The 21,426-nt window shown below is 36.0% G+C and overlaps 1 protein-coding gene across 6 annotated transcripts in view; it reads right to left on the bottom strand.

Moving 5' to 3' along the window:
* ST18 (ST18, C2H2C-type zinc finger) overlaps positions 1-21,426 on the bottom strand; it is a 186,444-nt gene that overhangs the window by 78,073 nt on the left and 86,945 nt on the right. For 2 of the 6 annotated variants that reach the window (XM_027894103.1, XM_027894104.1), the window contains exon 1: positions 20,676-20,822. The exons of the other annotated variants lie outside the window; for them this stretch is intronic. The gene's annotated coding sequence lies outside the window, so the exon portion shown is untranslated. Of the gene's footprint in view, positions 1-20,675; positions 20,823-21,426 lie in introns of those variants that run through there. 6 annotated transcript variants of the gene reach the window in all.

Below are 21,426 nucleotides of genomic sequence, written 5' to 3'. Positions count from 1 at the left end.
CAATCTGCCATGCTTATTTCTGCCTAGATCATGGACCAGCGAAATGGTTAATGCAAATGGATTTATAATTTGCTTTGGGGGGCCAGTTTCTTCTCCTTATTTATTAGCCCAGCTGATGGGGCAGATTTGATGAGGCACTTCTGGAATAATTGAGTCATCACACAAAGAAGGCTGCTAGCATTCAGAGTGGTTTTATCAGCAGCAAGCAGGCCTGATTACTGACAATTACACTCTGATCCGGTGATGGAGGAGAAAGAGCCAACGAGTGGGAAATGTCCGTGTTTCTATCCAGGAATAATTTCTACATTCATTTTACATGCTAAGTGTTTCCTATCTCTGCATAATAAACTGTAAACAGGAATAGATGGCACAATGTCCCTTAATATTTCCTGGTAATGAAGACACAAATGTACAGTGAGTGCTGATAAATATAGATGAAACATAAGCTATTCTCTGAGTCTGTATTGTTACCTTTAAAATAAATGCATTTTGGTGGTAAAAGCATAATCATAGCTAATGCAAAAAAATGACAGAAGATTGAAGCTGTCCTTGTAACTACACAGAAACTTTGTAAAAGTCCTGTTAATCACTGCTGCTCTAGAGACTCAGAAGCTGAAGGTGATATATTGGAAAGAACATTTTGTTTCTCAATAGTCAACTATGCAGGAACTCTTTTGCTTTGACACAGCAAAGTAGAGCAACAGCAGTGACCTCCATTAACACTTCAGGGATAGAGTACATCTCAATGCTAAACTGAAAAACAATGAAGCTCGTCCTAGAAGACATCTTCACTATGATAAAGTCTCATTTCCCTCTCATCATTTTTAAGATAGTGTTTATATTGAATAACAGAGCTAGACCACAGATTTCATGAGTAGTGCTAAGCAATATATTATTGTCTTTAGAACATTATTGTATAGCAACATAGGCGATGGAAAATGACAGTTATTAACAAAATGCTGAAAGCAGAACTTTGGAAAAATCTGTTTCTTCAGAAAAAAAAAAAAAAAGGAGGGGAAACATGAAAACAGACATAGTAGGGAGTTGAAAAGTAATTTCTGTGTTTGTTGATGGGCAATTATAGATTTCAGCTGGAAAATGTTAATGTCCTGGTCTAGGGAGAGTTTTCCTTTCTTAGAGTTGATCAGGCATGAAACACTGAATAATAAACTTTTACATGCTTGTTTATTCCTTTTCCCCTTTTTAAACTAATTCATAGCTTCAAAAGAACTAAAAGTTATTCTCTGTTCTCCCTCCCGTAACTATGGTAACTATGTTTCATTAAAGTAGCCACTTAACTTCAAGGCTTGTGTTACAATGATATGCATTATTTTGAGTAAAACAACACTATAACAACCTTATGATTTCAGAGCAATTTTAAAGGAAAGTTCAAAGAGTATGCATCATTGACTCTAGAACACAGGGTTTGTTTCCTTTTAAAACATGTTTACTAAGAAGACCAGGATGACTTTTCCTGTGTGGAGTCATCTCGGCTGTGAGGTACTGTTGGAAGGGGATCACTACTTACCTCAGTATGCAATGACCATGCTCTGCTCATCAAAGGGATGCTCAGTAGTTGCAGGATTGAGGCCAGTGGGAGATGCCTGAGCACACGGATCAGTATAACTAAGAACACTGAAATCACGTTGTTTTAATTACTCTCTTACAGACTTCTTCAGTATCAGGAAGATCCCTGTGTGGCTCTGATGTTGCTACATACCTGCTGTTTAGCCACCTTTATTAGTCTTTGTACTGCGCTTGACTTCCAGAAGGCTAGTTAGGAATTGATGGGTTTGAAGGGCAATTTTATGAGGGTGCTGTTATGGTTGCACTGAATCTCTAGAGAAGTACTGAAGCTGATTAGGTTCGAAAACTGGTCACTTCTCAAACACTTATAACCTTATCTAGGTTACTGTATTCCTTCCCTGTGATTTCTGACTGTTCCAGACATATTTTGGGGGGAATGTTTTAATAGTCAGAATGAGAACATCACAATACTTATGCTGGACAAAACCCATGGCTAATTAGCTCATTGAATATTTTCCGACATGGAGTCAAACCGAACAATAAACCTGAAAACAAAAACTTTTTTTTTTTATGAAAAGAAATATAACTGCCATTCTGCTGTCCTATGATGCATTCATCTTGCCCTTTCTGAACAACAAGGCTCTCTTCATTAAGCATGACAAACATGTCCCAAGAAAGGGAAAGTCACACAAAGGGAAGAAGTGTGCCCTCCCTCAACATGCAAATCACATACGTTCATTAACTTCAAGAGTGCCATGTGAAGTACAGTCTGCCACCATTTAAAAGACTTGTAATGACCCTAACTGCTAGAGATAATGGGGCTTGCTTGCAGTACTGCACTGCCCTGAAGATCTTTGTAACATGCTGAAGAGCACAGGAAAAAACCCAAACTGAGTACAAAAATGACACCTTGAAAATCAAAGTAGTAAAGACTATCTAAAAAATTGACTAATAACTGCCAGATACCAAAATGTGCATGAAAAATGTTCCCCAGGACAGACTTTGCTCATCATATGTTTGGGTCAGGTAAGTGGAGCAAGGAAAAGCATGTTCAGTTTGTTTAAAGTTATGCTGAGAGGTCAGCAGCATCTAGAATGGTGGTTTAAATCCTCTTTTCAGAGCGTTTTATGATTCAAAAGTGGGGCAAAGATTATTTCCTAAAATGACTTTTGTCTTCTGTCATAGGCATAAAAAGAAGGCACCAAGATTGAGCAAATATCTGGAAAAAAGGGACTCTGGAACTCTCTTCCTGCCTCTGCCACTAATCTATTCTGTGCCCGTCAGCAAGTCTGTTCACCTTTCAGCTAAATGAGAATAACAACATAGTGTGCCTTTGTGCATTTCTAACCATACTTTAAGGTAGTGAATATTATTTTTATCATCATGCATTCATCAGTTTAGTAGCTTGGGAATGCTTTCACTGCTTCTGAAACTCAGCTTGATACTTCAAGGGTATGACTTGAGATTTTCAAGAAAAAAAATCTTCCCTTGTTCTCTGCAAGCCTTTTTACTAAAACCAAATTTGAGCAGATAAAAGAGGACAATACTGAGAAGAATAGGTACTAACTAAGATATGGTGAATGGCAAAATAATGTAAAACACACTTCCATTTTCTTCTGTCCTAATAGAGTAGGCAATCTTGAGGTAACTGGATTCTTGACTTGTCTGATCTTTATCTTAAAAATCTGTTTCACTTTTTTTCCTATATAGAGAAACATTCTCTGAAGAAATCTCTTTAACTGTTTTCCTTTTAATTGTTTTTGCTCCTAGTGTTGAAAATGTCAATAAGGTGTGTGTGTGTGTATATATGTGTATATGTATTTATAGATATATATATATATATATGTATTTATGTGTGTGTAAATATACATATGTATGTTTGTGGTAATATTAAGTTCAAATATTGCACAAAGCGAGTACTGTGTTTAATTTAAAAGAAATTGAAAGAGAAAGGTTTCTTTCAATGTGAAGATCTTAGATGTGTGGCAAGAAAATAGCCCAAGATACCACTAAACACTGCTAAGTTGAAAATAACACTACAGAAACATATCTTTGTAATATTACTTTATATTGATATAATAACAATAATCTTATTGCAGCAAATATGACTACAGCAAGATGAAAAAATCATCCTATGGAGAGATGTCTCACAAACTTTGTCACTTTAAACATAGTGACCCTTCAGACTCCCTATTGAAAGCCTGTTTGCATTGAAAACAACCAGAACACACTCGTGGACCTCAATAATACTTGTTATTTGCATGTGAAAGCACTTACCTACACTTGGTGTTAATCACACAGGTATAAAAAATTACAGTCCTGATCAGAAGATCTTAGCAAGTAAGGCGAGCAAAAACAATTTTGCATGTGACAGCTGTAAATAATAAATAGCAGTTTAGAAATTCCAATAGCACATTAATGAAATTTTACTATTTTAGGTGATAGTTATGTCATTCTTGATAAACAGGCCTTTATCAGGTGTCTGAATATCTATGTAACAGTCTGGCTTGTTGTTTGGATGTCACATTAAATCATGGGTTCTGTCTCTTATGCTGGAACCTCAAACACCAAAATGTGTGCAGGAAAAGAACTGGGGCGATGGGTGGTTTTGGTGTTTGTTTTTCATCTATTGTGCTCTTCTACCCAGGAGACACATTTTTGTTTTATTTGGAAGAGGTCTGCATCATTTTGCATCAGAGCTGTGTCCTGATACAAGAAGTAATAGCTGTAACTTTTAAATAATCATTCTCACTAAAGACTCCATTATGGCAACCAACAACGTTCTACTTTAAATCATTTTGACAGTGCATTCTTTACACTGCCCCTAGACTTGGAGGATGTTCTCAAAACATTGAAAGCTGGGACAGTATTCATGGTTAAGAAAAGTCCAGAAGCAGCCAAACAGGTGGGCACTTCTCTGAGAAAAGATCTTTTTAGATAGAAGACCTTTTGTACATTAGTTCTATCCTAGGCCCCCTTCAGGGGCTACACCTGAGAGAGAAAGTGAATTATCAATGACATTTTTTTAAAAGAATCAGTGGTTTAACACTAATTTCTAATCAGATCCTACAGAAAGGAACAGCTCGTATGGCAGCTGTACTTTTCCCAGGGTTAATTACCTTTCACTGCTCTCTACTAATGAGTCAGCTGTTCCTGTCATCACACAACTATACTGTGTTCATCTGTAGCTCTAGCTGTGGACAAACACAGTAGCTAGAGCCCTGTTTACATATTGGCGAGGTTTGTTGTGCAAAGAATTTGCAAAGCAGTTTAAAAAAAAATCCTTAAAACTCCTTCCATTCACATGTCTCTTTTCGTGGAAATAGCAGTATTTTTAAGACCATCACCATGTTCTCTAGGTTACTAAATTAGCCAAGAGGAGTAGAAATCTCAGGACACGAAAGCTAATGAAAATGGGGGTTTTTTGCAATATTGTATAATACTCTGTATAAGGAAGGTTAAATCCCTGTAGCCATCTAGCTTGTCTTACTTGATTGTTGAGTGAGAGTGTTTATAGCTTGCTGGTATAGGACCCAGAAAACTTCTATATAAAATATGGGTTTAAACAGTATAAAAGATAATAAGAGAATAATTAATGCACTTAAGGAAAGAGTTTGTATTACTTTTTATGGCAAACTGTAATGAGGCAATGATTTTAGACTTTCAGTAACCTGATAATGTTTTTACGTAATTCTAGCAGGTAATTCAATAGTGAGTAAATAGAACACATCATTTTCTGACTGGGGTAAACAGGATGTATTCTTTATAGCCATATAAGATCAAGAGTGATCCTCATAAATCATCTTCGTATGTCCTCTTTGTGGACTATACACAACTTTGGAGGTAACCAGGAAGAGATTCACACTTAAATTCCTTTTTTTTTTTTTCCAAGAAAGTAAGGGCACAGCTAGTGGGAACCTACAGTTAATCACCAGTGCTGATTACATCTTTCACGTGGAAGGCTACAAAAACTATAGTTAAAGATAAACATTGTGAGAGCTCTTCCAAAGCTCAAGTCCTGTTTGGGTCAACATTCAGAAAATGGTTGGTTTTCATTTAACCGAGGGTAGGACTCCAAGTAGGCACTGTCTTCAAAACATGATTTTATGCTGAAAATATCTGTACAGAGGTTGCCCTTATCCGAGCAGAATTCCTTGTTGTAAGGTCTGCAGACGTTAACAGAGAAAGTAAATTTTCACCAGACACCAAGGGGACAACACGCACTACATGTCGTGGGAGAATGAGCTCAGCTACCTGCAGTTTTGTCTGCAACAGGTCTGTTCATGAAGGTATTATTTGTGTCTGAATACCTTGCTAGCTGTCACATGAGATAATGATAATTGACAAACTTAAGACAGGAATACAGTCATCTTAATATGATGATGGAAGAAGAAACTCAAGCTCCAGGTTAAACTTTAAGGACTGAAAGCTCAAAAATACAATAAATTTCCTTTTGAAATACCAAAGCAAAAGCACCATAGTATTCCAAGGGATCACTTGAATGGTCATCTGGAAAATTAGTAGTGTACTTTCCTTTAAACATTACTATAGTGATCCACCTCATTCTGTCAGGTACCTGAGGTTGTGCAAGCTATACTGACAGCTCAAACACTCCAAGCAGAAAGAAAATGTGAGCTGTGTGATTATGCTTTTTTAATAGGTAGATATTTATTTATTGCTCTATTAGAAGCAATTCTCCTGCTTGGTTTTAGGATTTTAAGTGAAAGTGAATTTCCTGAAGGTGCATTAATTGGGCTTAATGATTCACAGAAACCCCAGATCACTCAAGTCAGATCATGGAAAATTGTTATTATGTAATGCCCATTTTGTCTCAGATTCTTCCCCTGACCAGAAGACTATTCCTTCTTCCAGCACACTGTATCTCTCTCACTGTTGATGCTAAAAAATAAGTTCTCAGGGATAGCATGGCTATTCTTCACCTAGTCAAAGGTCTTCACATGTTACTAGCTTGCCTTAGGTTTCCTGAGTTCTCAAGAACATTATTCCTTCTTCAGCCACAGGCAAGAAATAGGGAAAAAGTCTTCTCCACTTAGTGAATAGAAAACCCCAACCACTTGGAATGAGTTTCATCCTTTCCTGAGACGTGGTCTGTTTAGCTTGAATTCTGTCAGTAACCAGACTTACTAGCTCTCTACTAGAAGTAGAGTTCATGCAAGAAGCAACTGGGGTACTAGAAGGCAGCTTTTCTAAAGAGCCTGTTGGGCTGATGATATTCCTACTACTGGGAAGATCTCTGCTGGAGATTCAGGAGGAAGAAGGAGAAAAATGTAGTGCCAAAAGTTATTACATCTTCCACACTGTGCCCACTGATAAACTTCACTTCTTTACTCCTAAAGTTTTATCTAAATTTCAACTAATAAACAGATTCCAACCACCCCCAATAAATAGAGAAGTAAGCTGTGTGACCTGTAGGGTATCTGAAACGCTGGACTTGGTTTTTGAAGTCAGCACTTCTTCAATGGTCACAAAATAGTAACACATTATTCACATTAATAACAATATAAGTAAGTAGTAATGCTAACGTTGTTGCTATAAATAACATTTGAGCAAAAAAACATTCAGGGCTAAAGCCCTTTATTCTCTCACAGTATATAGAATGAGTTAGAAACATATAAGGAGACACTTTTTAATGACAGCCACTGAAGTGTTGATTTTGGAGAAGAAAACTCAGAAATTATATGTGAGCTGCTTAAGCTTTTAAGGATAAATGTTACAACATTATCAAGGGTTATGTTTATTGAACTGGTGTCAATTTATACAATAAAGAACTTTGCATGACCACAATTTTGGACGTTATTTTCACTGACTTTGAGTCTCCCCTGTGCAAGTGCTACTGAAGACAACACATAGTTACCTAGTCACTAACCCTTCGTAAAATTCATTGTTTCAAAATTAGATCAGGCTGAGCATTACCTTACAGCAGAATTTACTACTGTGGCTATCCTGCCCTCAAGGAAAGAGTCTGAAAAGGCAAAGCACTGTCAGAGACCTAGCCATGGCTCCCTGCTTCGAAGGCCAATCTGTGCCTTCCATGGTATGGATTAAGATAGTGCTGTTCCGCATGCTGTTCCATAGGAACCATCCACTACATAAGGGTTAGTACAGATTTGTGGAGTTCCAGTTCCACTCTGAACCCTGAAGGAATGTAGAGTTGACCACTTAGAAACAGAATTTAAGAACTTTGCCCTGGTCTGAAGAAATTCTAATAACCTGTCCCTAGAGAGTCAAAAAATTTATTTACCACACACCTATGTGCTAAAATCATGGGGATAATAAATAATTCTGTAAAACTCAAAATTCTTGTCATCAAATCACTTAAAAAATGAATGAAAATAGTATGCACAGGAACTGAAATTTTTTATCTGAAAGCTTGCTTATAGTTTTTATGAAGCATGGGGAATACTGAATCATTTTAATAACTCACTGAAACAGTGCAAAACCATAATCACATCTATTCTTCTATTATCCTCAAGCTTGAGAAACAGAGTCTTGAAAGCCCAAGGAAAGAGAAAAATCACGCCTAAAAGTGCCTACAGACTCTAAGTAGTGACCAACAGGAAAAAGAAAATGTCTGGAAATACTTCTATCAGCAATGTTTTAAAAAAAACCAACTGATTTAGGGTAGAAATATTTACTGTATTTTGAAATAAAGGGATATTGTTAAAACTTTACAGCTTTCTTTTTAATTTATTTTTTAAGAACTAGTTTTGAGAAGAGAAAGACTTTCCTTAAAGGAAACACAATGCCTTCTAAGAAGAAAGCAGGGAACTGAGAACTGTTTTGTAAACATCACATTTCAGGGGCAAAATTTGTTCCTCTGAGTTGCACAACAATATTCAGTTTTGTTATTGGGTTCTCCACTAATATCTGAACAGACACAGACTTTCATTTATGTCACCTAAATGCAAGAGGAGACTTTTGGTCTAAGACATATCATATTATTCATATCACAGTCTTGTATGAAAAAATGAGGAATAGTATGTTTTTCTGTAGAGAAGATGTAAGATTAAATAAAGTCCAGTTTGTAGGTTGGATGGGAAAGACAGGATTCATCTTCATAACTATACCTGCCTGAAATGCAAATCTATTTTTCTGAGTCAGTAAGTGCTGGATTCCCATAGTCTCTGTGGGCAACCTGCAGGGATCTCTGATGCTGTGTATATGTGTGATACTCTTCATACTCTACTTCAGGATGGGATGAATGACACCCAAGAGATGCCTCTTAACACTGACTCCAAAGGGAATCTGGATGACTGGCTCAGGTCTGAACACTTCCACAGTGCACACTGATGTTTCACCAAAGGATTTCTAACCGCAGAACCTATGGTAATCGCTGAGCAGCATCTTATAGCTCAAATAACATGCATTTTATGTGGCTCTGAGCTTAGAAAAGAACTGGCAAGCAAAACGAAACTGATGAACAAATAAAAGGAAGCACTAGTGCATGGCGTAACTTACAGAAAAGCAGAGTTAGCCATAGCTTTGACATGAGCAGTGTGACCTCAGAGACACAGGAGAACCCAGTACCAAGAGGCAAAGGTCAGCATGATAGGGCAAATATTTCTTATCTAGATATACCAGAAAGGAGACAATCAAGTTCTAAGCACAACAGAGTGAAACTGAAGTCTAAGAATTACTGTGGACTGGAATGTCATAATTTTAATATTTTCATTGGACAAAATTTTGTGAAGGAATAAAAGTTGTCCTGATAAGTAAATGCGTCACTGGATTAGTGTCTGATAAATGGGAAGTGTGTCTCAGCTTCAGCTATTGTTGTTTGATATGAATAAAGTTTGCTATTAAAGCTTATCTGTGTTTCTTGTTTGGTTAACTATGAGTTGTTGCATTGTTGAAAAACCTGATGTCACCAGTGACAGTGGATCTGCATTTAATTCTTTTTTATTGGTTTGTTTGAACCATACATAATTCCACATGGCCTGTTTTATTTTGTGTCTTCTCTTCTGTGCCAAGTTTTCAACCATAAAAGTAAATAAATTAAACCCCAAATTCCTTCTAGCAACTTTTGATGGCCCTTGGGAGATAATAAGAGCTAAATTTTCAAAAATGAAAATATTATTGTGCCTAAACTGCCTGCCATGAACATGCCTTTTTTCAGCATGTAAAGGTGAATCTTTAGGCAAATAATTATTATCACAATTCTTTTCTTGATTTAGGAGTGTCAGACAGAGCTGTGCCAATGCATTAAATTAAATGCAGTTTAAAAACAAACAAAAAACCCCAAATTTTTTAGTGTCTTTTTTTTTTAATTATTATTTTTATTCTGTGTATTTACTCCAAAGAAAAAAAGTCTTGTTAGTAAAATTCATCATATCCAAACAAAAGACTGGCAGCTTAAGTAAGTATATGAACAGGGGGAAGGGAGACTTATTTCCTGAGTTTCAACAGATGTCATACTTAATTGGTTGTGAAATAAACCAGAGCTACTCTCGGCCTGTTTCCCTAGTTTCAGCTGTGAAGACACTTTCAAACATGTGCATTTCCCTCCTGCTTGTCATAATGAGGGTGTGGGGTGAGAATCAAACCTCCAAAAGGAGTAAAGCAGCATGCATGGTGCATACAGGCCTTAAGATACACTAATTAAACAGAAGTGAGAGCTGCATCTCTTATTCCTGCGAGATACACATCAATACAGCATTAGCCAAGACAGCTCTGTTGAAGGGTAACTACCTTTGCCTTATGCTAATATCAGGAAGTCACTGGACTATCCAAGTGTTTCTACCTTCATGCATTTTTTCTCAAAAACACCCTTTGTCCTAGATCAGAGCATTGACAATATGATATAACTCATTGAAATAGGATAATTTTTGTATTATTGACAGAGAGAACATTAGAGGTTTTTTGGTTTTTTCCCTTGTGGTTGTTTTCTGCTAGAAGCAGCAGAGTAACACCACATGTAACACAATGACAACAACAACAAAGAATTTTAAAACAAGAGAGAGCTCTCAAGTACAAAATAGTTTGGTTACACATGGTGAAGGACACAAGAAAATTGAGAACTAAACTGCTCATGAACCAAAAGCCCAAACATTTGCAACTGTGTCTAACCACCAGTCAATGGTATGCTAATATAAATAAAGGCATTTGTTCCTAAAGTACTCTGGTGAAGAATGTTAGCCATGAAAATGCTCTTTTGAGCTTCACAGGAAAAAACTAAATATGTGATAGGTGTCTCTCAGTGAAACTCAGTAAACAAAAAAAAAAGATGGAATAGTGGGAATAGTGTTTGTTAAAACATTTCAAATAGAAATGCAACGAGAATTGTGTAAAAAGAAAAATTAAGACCAAGGTTAAATATGTTTAATTCACCTGTGGCAAGCAAACTGAACAATATTTGTTCTTTTAGTTTAGACTTGGAACCCAGATCCCAGAGGTGCTAGGAGAGAGCTTTAATCCCTAGAAAAAAAATTCAAATTCCCAAAGTGTATGATGAAAACCTGTATAATCCTTCCTAAAGTGAGAAATAAAATACAAAATACTTTTTTTTTCCCAATTAAAACAAGGGCAGTCATCATGATCTTTATTCTTTTAATGTTTTACAGGTCTGACTTTCGGCAGATGACCTCTCTTGTTTGTCCCTACATGTTTTCCAAAATATAAAAGTGAAATAGAGTCCCAAGGGCACTGTACTTGAAAGGTTATGAGAGTTAGAGAATTTTAACCATGCCTGCCAAATCAGCAGATGGCTTGTGATTATAATTATATGCATCAATAAAACGAATAATCTTTACAAAATTTGAATTTCTACTAAAGTAAGGGATTTAGTAAGCAGATGCAACAGAATGCATTTTCTTTAACCCTTTTTGTAGACAGTACTATTTCTCACAAAAATAATGGGAAGGTTCTCTGTAGAGTAGCTTGAACACACACTCAAACCATAAATATATGTTTCTTTTGACCAAGTGTTAGTGCTATTTAGTGTGATTTATGTGTTCAGTCGCACTCTGTTCACTAAATGTTGAATGCTTATATATAGGATGATTCCCATCAGACCCATACTTCAAAATGGTCTTTAATTTTATAAAATGTTAGAGATACAATGGAAATGTCATGTGTACTTAGTCTCTTCATTTTTGTTGCAGTGCTCATTCTCTCTATCTAGAATTTGGTGACTTTCCGTACCTTGCATGGAGCCTGAGTTAAACACATTCTTAGGGAAGAAAATACTTTTTCAGCAAATGTGGTAAAATTAAGAAAGGCTTTGTTGGGAAGTTTTTTATCACAAGTAATTAAATTATAGGAAATAAAAAAAATCACAACTGTGGATTTCTATGACCACCAATCTTACTTTCAAACTTGCTTTTGTAACAAGATCATGCGTGTTAGATTGTGTCAAATTTCTGCCTGAAGTAGGAGAAAGTCACACAGTAGAAAAATTAAACCAACCAAACAAAAGGGCCCCTAAGCCCAATCTATTTCTAGACTGCATCACAAATATTCTATTTGAACACAGGATGTACATACCCTATAACTCTTCTAATATGGCAAGGGAAAAAAAGTTGAGAACAGTAATAAGTACATTTTAAAAAAAGTCTTATTTTGGTGTACTGTAGTTACCTACTTACATTTATGTTACCATTTATTTTATTCAAATATTTAAATGAGAACCTTTATCTGAGGAAGTTACATGTGTTGGTATTATTAGCTACCTTAGTATCTCCAATGTGAAGAGTGCAAACCAGTGTTTTAATGCTCATTAAAAAGTGGATTTTTACTTCAGAGACGACAGAGCCATTACTCTGTATCATGTAAATCCTTCTTAGCATAAGGATTATTGACCTGATAGTCCATAACGGTGCCTTTGGAGCCATTACTACTTTGTTGTGCCAATCCAGATGCTGCACATGTACTCTAACTGGGGGGCAGGAAGGGCACTGAAAGTGTCAAATTTTCTTGTGAGATTTAGGGAACTGACCTAGTGACTCTACCACTTGGAAAAATACTGTTAAGAAGAATTGGGATCCCCAGCCCTCACTTGAAATAGTATTTTGGAAAAGTTCAAAAGCATTTTTTATAATCTAATGCCTCACGGAGAAGAATTTAAATACATGTGTTTAAATAAAAAACTAACTCTTTTTAACCAAAGTTCCTTAGTGAAGCAAAAAGTTCACATACGAAGCCAAACCTGAAAAATATGTTAGCAAAGGTTACTTGAATCTCTTAAGCAAAGCAATAAACCTCATCTTCAGAACACTTACACACCTGCTTTACTCTATTAAACTCTACTCCATCAACCTCACCTCAGTGGAATCACTCAAGTATACAAATATTTTTGTCAGTGTTCACCTACCCAAGAAGGTAAACCCTGTTTTTATTGCAAAGTAACTTTTGCTGTTAGGTTATCACTTTTTTTTAAAACCAGAAACCTGTTATTTAGAAAGGCAACAATTGTCATACCATTAAAAGTCTTCCAGAATATAAAAGAGAACAATTCTCCTACGAAGAGATTTTATGTAAGTACTAAAAAAAGTTAAGAGGAAGACAACCTTTTTTATTTCTAATTAAACAGTATCTTTAATCTGAAGTGGTTCAGGATAATTAAAATCCAGAAGCACTGATCATGCTTACGTGGTTTTCAAACATCCACAACTATGCGTACAATATCTGTGGGTATACATGTATATTTCCAAAATTAATCAGGTCAGCTAGAAATTTTGGTCTAGGTGATCTATATACATATGGATGTAGTAGAATATGAAGTTTACTCCACATGTTGCCTGCTATATTTTATTTTGTAGCGACAGAATCAGATGTTTATCTCCAGTGACTTTGGAGATACTTGCTTGATAGGAGTATCAGATATCTTGGAATTACTGGCCTGAAAATCTATAAACATGCAAAACCACTGATTTAGAATTATTGAAATTAGCTGTGTAATGCCATAAAGTTTTCCAGATCTGCATGCACAGCTCATATCGTTGTCCACTGGAACCGTGCACAAAGATAAGGAAAAAGTCCTCATTAGATTGTAAGGTCCAAAAAGTCAGAAAAGTAGTTTCTGGAAATCTGATGTGTTACAGTTTACCAGGGAGATCAGATAAATGACATTAATTTTCAAAAATCAAGTTTTCTTTGTCTTTTCTCTCAGGTGCATTAAGCAAATGACAGAGAAGAGAAAAAAAACGATGCTGTGAAAAACTACTAGAACTTACTAAGGCTCAACCTGTCGAATCACAGTAGCAGTATGATTTTTGTAACTGCTGCATGCGCATTACCCCTGTGAAATCACTTTCTACTTTCACTAGTATAAACTACAGCTGAACTTACTAACGTGAATGCTGAAATTTCAAATACCCTTTAGTCTTGTTCATGTAGGTATATAAAAAGCATGGTGACTGTGTGAAAGGGATATGGTAATATTTAAAAGCTGCAGAGGTGCACCTGAACATCAAATATCTTTGAATCTTTTATGTTAAAATAAACTGAAAACTTTGTGTCAATTAGCAAATTTCAAAGCAAAATTGTGTTGTAATTCTGTAGCTTACTAAATCTCTGCTGATCTGGCATTTAGGTTTGAATTTTAGGACTTAAGTCAGAAAGAAAGCTTGCTTTCTGATGCCTGTATATCTCATATTTACTGAGGTAGGATAGGGAAAACATTGCTGAGACGCACACAACTTTAAAAATGTGGAAAAAAATAAAAGAAAATATTAAATTTTACTTCAGTTTGTTTACTTCCCTATTACATTCTCTAAGTTGGAATTACTGGGAAATGCAGAAGCAGATATAACTGCAGATATACCTAATACATACTGAATTTCAGCAAACTGGGATACTATATAGGGGAACACAATTTTTTGCATATGTACACTTTTTATATAAATATGCACACACAGATTTCTATACATGCATGTGCACATACCCCTTTGCAAGGAGTCATCAAATGTATATGTTCAAATGTCACATTTTCTCCTTCTGTAAGATGAGGTGATAATTCTATTGCCCATGCAGTAAAAAAGGATATCCCTGGGTAAGTGTCATATTGTAATGAACTGACTTCTGCAACCTGTGAAAGAGTTTTAATTAAGTGAACAGGTTATTCTGATATGTCTAAATGCACGTATATTAACCAGAGTTTTTCCTGAATTAAATAACTGCACCAAAGCAAAACAAACAAACAAACAAAAAGAAAAACAACCAAAACACCCAATAAGAGATCAACTGTAATGCAGACTGATATCTAAACCCCACTTCTTTAACTGTCTGTATTTGAGAAAACATTCATAAAACATACGGTTTTCAGTGGTTTTTGAGGAGAGTAGAGGAGAAGCATTACTTAATTCACACAGGCATCTTGCAATAACATCATGTTGTTTCGAGCCTCACATCCCCTGAGCCTCCAAAGTGCAAAGCAGACAGAAACATTTTAGCAATGCAAACAAGACTTTCCGGCAACTTCCTGTTGCCATTTTTCAGCAAAATAACAGGTCCTGAGATATTAAACTGAAACACTGCTAGGAAAGATTTTATCATTGGTTACATAGGCAGACACCTGCTATTCTAAGATATCAGCTGAATAATGTGCTGCTGTGCAAAGAAAATAAGTAATGATTGTGCAACTGTTTAACAGCAATCTTCAACTCTTTAATTTCAACTCATGTAAAAGACAACACTGAGAAAGACATCATGTAAAAATCTTTTTTAAAAAGTATCCCAAAATTATAGCAGCAACTTCATTGTAAAAACTGTATCAAGCATTTAGGGGTGTAGAGTAGCTGGTTAGTGGCTTGAAATGTATATTCATATATATAGCACATTTTCAGCAGATTTTTACAGAGAAGTAAAAAGAAACTTTCTGTCTGTAAAGTTCATAGGACATAATATACATCTGAGGCAATGCTTACTGTGTGGTAGTTCCTACAAAGAATATTTATTTCACTAGACTATAATTGAAATATCCAGTTCACAAAACATACTGTTTCACCTTACTTTCAGAATTCCAGAAACTTTTGAAAGCTGGCAAATCAGACTGAGAGAAAAGGAAACAAACAAACAAGAAACAAACCCAATCTTGATTCCAGAGACATTTTTCTCCCCTTCATGAAGTGACAGGGGGGGGAAAAAAATCCCTTCATTATGACCTACTTGTCTAGAAAAGGACTTTCAACCCCATGGTTAGGCTAAGATTTGCTCTACTTTCTCCCTAGGGCATAATTGTCAGACTGACTTACCGTGTGCCTTTTAGCCTTTGTTCTGCCTCTCACGCTGACATCAGGGAAGCAGTGATGTAGAATAAAGCAGGGGTGGGCTAGGTTAGTCCACTGTTTGTGTCGTTGTGTGGTGTGCAGGGACACTCTGTGATACTCTAGTGAGCTGCTAAGCTTTTTTTGTAGGCTTTGTGTCATTTACTTAACGACCAATCTCATTAGCTGCCAGGGTACAATGGGCTGATGCATTTTCTATGTACATACTCTACACAGTGACCCTCAAGGTTGCCGAAGGTCTATTTAATCAGTCAAAATGCTGAATATATTTGCAGTAAATCACTAAAAAAAAAATACGGGACCACAGAGGTATCTCATGAGTGTTTACTCTTTCCTGGGAGTTATTTGCAGGTAATAAAGTGATAGTAGTTGTAGGCAAAAGCAAGGGCAAAGAATAGAAAAGGGCACTCATTGAGTTTACACTGGTCACCTTTAATTTAGGGAACCTTGGGGGCCCTGCATATCACTGTGTCTCTGCTTGTTAATTTCTCCATGCAGTTCATGCTTCAGTGTAATCATGTTATCACAATTAAACCCTTTAAATAAGAAGAGCAGCACTAACAAAAAACACAGCCTTTCGCACATCGCAGAGGAGATGTGTGTGTGTGTGTGTGTGTGTGTTTGTGTGTGTGTGATATTTATTTATTAACTTCCTTACTACAGGCAACCTCAGGGCTGGCATTTTTGCATTTCTAACCTCTCGTCAGTTACAAGGTAAAACCCTTTTAACTCTTATGAAAAATGAAATGTTGAAAAGCCCTATGAATCACGACAGCTGTCCATAAGTAACAGGGAGAGTTCTATTGTCCAACTTGTCCCTGGATAAAATGAATACTTTACAGCAGAGGCTGTTCAGCTTGGCTAAAGAGTATGGGGAGAAGGGGAGGAGGTCACTGGAGATTTCGCACACTAATTTAATCTGGGAAAAGGACAGGCACTGCATCTCACTTGAACAGACTGGCGGCAATCTGGGCTCCCACAGAACTATCTCCTTTTGCCTGTGCTCTATTTATTCCTTATCTCTGTTTACCAACCGCTAGGTCCCTTTCATTCACACCACGAGGCCGTTCTCCTACTATCAGTCAGCAGCTGACACTGTGGAAGAGCCTCAAAGGCAAAAAAAAAAGGGATCAAAACTAAACCAAAGCTGTATAAACAAAGCAACAGTAGAAGTAAATGCATAAATCCTAATTCTTAACCCAACCCACAGGGTGCGAACAGAACCTTTATAGTAAATCCAACAAACCCACCACAGTGAGCTATGGGCTACAGAGGAAATGGGAAAAGCCAAATATCATTCATGAAATCACCATCTCAAGCAGAAACACTGAAAATAGGCATTGGCAGACATTTAGCTGGTTTCAGGATAACAGGTTCATCAGTCCTGTGTATTCCTCTGCAAGTAATGAGGCACAGGTTTACCTGTGTGCCTGGTATAAGATGAACAAGAGCCTTTGCCACTTGGCCACCTCACTGTTCAAAAGCTTTAACTAACTCTGCACTCATTGCTTGTGTTTTAGATTAAAGTAAGTAGAAGCAACCACTTAAAAAAAAAATAAGTTCTGGAGGTTGTGATAATTTGGATAACTTTATAGCTAGAATTTAAATGTCAATTTATTACTGAAGAATTCGTGCAATTAATTTTGCCTTTAGGACTTTGGATTTTTAAAAATCACCCTTTCTCAGTTGTTAACCTATATTTTTCACCCACATTCTAAGTTTAGTGCTTACCAGGAAAAAACAGGAAAGAAGAGATGAAGCTTGTGACCCTAATATAAAAGTAAAGTATTAAACTCTTTACATTAAACGTTCTATATTTGGATTATTATAGTGACTTAACTGTGCATAAGTCTGTTTTCCAATTTCAGTGGTACTGTATTTCATATTCTTAAACTGAGTTAATAGGAAAGAAGTTGCAAATATTCACAGAAAGACAGCAATATTGTTTCAGTGAAATGACCTGACTATTTAAACCTACACAATCTGTAACTCACAAAGTGGGGATGTTCCTCCCAGAAGAGGAGTTATGCTTTCAGAACTGTTCTCAACTTTTTGAGACATACAAATACTGGTTAACAGCATATATCAATATACTGTCAACTGCCTGATCAAGATAATTATAACAATTACAAAGAAAATGTCCCTCATTATCAAAGATGATCAACTGGACCTAATTTCAGTTTTGATTTTCACCTATGTGCATTATGAACAGTGAAGTCTTTACTACTTGGATCCTTTTTTCCAAATGAATTAAGGAATTAAATTTATCCTTTCACCAGCTGCTAGGCAGCAGATGGAACCATTTCTGAAGCCTTGTTGAATTCAATCCATAAAACTCATTTCCTAGGATTAGCAGTCCAAAGTTTCTTTTAATGTTTATATACCGCTTGGGATTTTGAATTTCATGATGTTAAACTTTCAATTTAACTATTTTTTTTTCATTTCATATCAAACAAATATGAGCGTTTGGATTTCTATAGCTTTATAACCACACATTTCAGGTCACATAAGGACAAGAATTCATTTCAAAAGCAATCAAGTAATGCAAGATTGGGATCTGTTTTTTTTTTTTTTCTTTGTTTTGTTTACATTACAGCACTACCATAGAAACCATTTGTGTTATGCTCATGGATTAATTTAGACCAGAAAAGTTTTATTGTCTGTAACTTTGGCAAAAAACTTTGAATAAAAATTTAAACTTAATAAACAATTTTTGAAAGTTAGTGTGATATGAGGGTGTATTTGCTGTTCACAGTGATGACATGCTCCTGCGTCAAGTTTTTCCTACACATGGCTTTTATAGTTATCTCCATTATAAGTTTGGAGAATTTTTTCTATTTTTGAGAGGAAAACAAGAAGTAACAAATGGTAGAAGTTTTGTGAACACTGCAGTAAAGATTTTTTTCGGTGAAGTAATACGAAATGTTGGTCAGCTGCAGTACCCTGGACAGCTCCTCGTCTTTCATTTTCGGTTTTCTCACCTCTTCCACACACCTCTAGCGATAACCAGAGATCAGAGGGATTGAACTGCCATTTCGTTCACAAAGGTCCCTATTTATAGATATCTGAATGAATTAATTTGTAATTTAACCAAAGTTTCTACTTATTAGAAATCTACAAAACAAAAAGCACAACAAAACCACATACTCTCCCGCTCAGCTTTCAAAGATATATTAAAAGTCTTAAGAATAAAATCTTGTAATGTCAAAGTCTTCCTGTTATTCAACAAAGTAAATAAAACTTAAAAAAAAAAAAAAAAGTGATTCGTTGTTGTGTATAACAGCGATTTCCGCTAATTTGGCACAAGAAATCTATATTAATCTAATAATGCAGTAAGCCAAGAAGGCCACATAATAATAATTACCATTGAGTAATTGAATATTTAGAAGGAGGAGGAAAAAAAGGAAGACTGGTAATCTTAGCCTGCAGGCATGAAAGTACTGTAATACACAGATGATATTTACAAGTAAAAATAAAATGCTCCAAAGTAGGAAGTTAAAAGGCAAAGCCTGTATTTAGAAATTCCTCATTCCAAATCTGTATTATTTGCTAGTCACCTTATAGCAGAAATATATTATTGTCTCAGAGAAAGCTTTCATCACAAATGCTGTAATTTTCCCCAAGAATTACAAAACCATGGCACAGCCAAACCAAAGAAGACACATCTACGCAATTAACTTAACTAATTTAATTGAGAAAAGAGGTAATAAATGGTCATTTTGAATCCTACAAAGATCCTTAGCTGACAAAGTTCACCCCATACAGTTTTACAGTTTAAGGATAAAATCTGGGATTTGTGTTTTTATAATCTCTTAAATGAAAAATTCACAGCACCTTGCACAAGATTGTCGTGCTATTTACATATGAAGGAAGACAAACATCTGAACTAAGTGCTTTGTTAAAGACAAAAGAAAGTCAGAGAGAGAGAGCTATTGCTGATCAGAGTGTTAAACAGACTTTCTCTATCATCAAATGCTATTTCATAAAAATTATCCTCCTGCAAAACGTTGTCCCAGAAGGTCCATTTCATTCTTCAAACTTGCCTGATATTGCTGTCATTTAACTTCTAAAGATTTTCCTGACACATATATTCATTCCGCATTCTGAAGTACAGTATTCGCTTTTTTAATCAGAAGCTCTCAATTCACTCTCTGAATCCCAAACAATTTAAATGACTGAAATTCCCTGCTTTGAAAAACTCTGATTTCCCTTAGAGTAAAGGTAGTAAATATATTGATCAATAATCTTAATTTTAAAAACGTTATCCATGATTTTAGAGCATTCTAAAAGATCATGGGAAAGCTCTTTGGTCTGTAATACATATCTGCAAGTGAACCTGCTGCTATCGAACAGTCCCTACAAATACACTGGTCCCACTCTCTCCCTCTCCTGCCTCATTATTTTCTCTCTCTTCTTTTTAAAAGCTAGTATTTAAGTTCAGTAACTTTTCAAAATGAGAGGAAAAGTGTCCTTGTGATCATTTCCTCAAATCAAATAGCTAGAGCTGCAAATTTGCACAATTGTAAAATGTATATGAACAAAGGCTTTACTGAGGCAGTATAAATGCAATTACACCATGACATTTTATTCAGAAAGCTTTCTCAAAGCAGTTACAAGTAGCTATTTTTTAATTGAGGCCCAAAATAGCATTTAAGATAATGACCAAGCATACATTGTAGAAGAAACAGCATTAGTGTCATTTAAACGAAAAAGAAAAGTTTGCAGAGAGCATTTTAAACGTGGATTAAACCCCCTCAAACTTCTTAATACAAATCTCTCAAGCTTTCAACATCAATATATGCAAACTAAAAGCACAAACAAGAAAAAAGACAGAAAGTTACTAACAGTACAAGTTGCTTAAACATCAATGGGTTCAGAGTAGTGTGAAAAAGTTGTTAAACTTACTTTATTTTTGTTTCCAAAACTTATATGTTTCTTCTCCCTTGTGTGCTGAACTGTGCACTAAAGCTGTGTCTTTGAAAGGTAGTTCCCATGATATGACATCCAGCGCCTTTGACTGCCTAGAGATAAGCACCTGCGTTTGTGTCCCCTCTTTACGTCACACCTCCCTATTCAAACCTTCTCAATATGATTCACATTTGCACATCAACAGCCTCATGCACATACACAGATTTTTTTCGGCTCTGGGCCCAAAACTTTCACTTTAATTTTCATCACATGATTGCTGTGGCATATGTCCTTCCAAACCTCCCATATATCAGTCATCATGCAAATGAGATGGAATATCACTCCTCTGCAGCAGATGGCCAGGGATGATAACAATGGCTCAACAGAGGAGATTCAATGTCCCTGACTTTATCGCCACGGCAACAACAACCTAAAATATATGTAATGGAAGTGGTGCTTATTAATTTTGCAGGCTCGAGTGTTCTGATTTTGTGAGTGAATGGGCTGAGTTAAAAAGGGGGCTGTGTCCTCCTGCCTCTAGAAGACTATCTATAAAAGCCAGGGACCTGGAAATTATTTTCAGTGACTAAGAAGGCAACAGCCTAGCAATTATTTGAGTAATTAGGTGTAATTCCTCCCTGTAGGCCTTGTACCCTCCTGTGCTTGTTTCACAGAAGCTCGTGAATTAGACAGGCACAGATACTGAAAAGAAAAGTGCCTCAAGATATAGCAGGAGAGCTTGCAGGAA

The sequence above is a fragment of the Empidonax traillii genome, unplaced genomic scaffold, assembly GCF_003031625.1.
Source record: "Empidonax traillii isolate 1590-97213 ecotype Southwest subspecies unplaced genomic scaffold, ASM303162v1 scaffold416:size516265, whole genome shotgun sequence".
NCBI classification, from domain to species: domain Eukaryota; kingdom Metazoa; phylum Chordata; class Aves; order Passeriformes; family Tyrannidae; genus Empidonax; species Empidonax traillii.
This window is presented reverse-complemented; position numbering and strand designations above follow the sequence as displayed.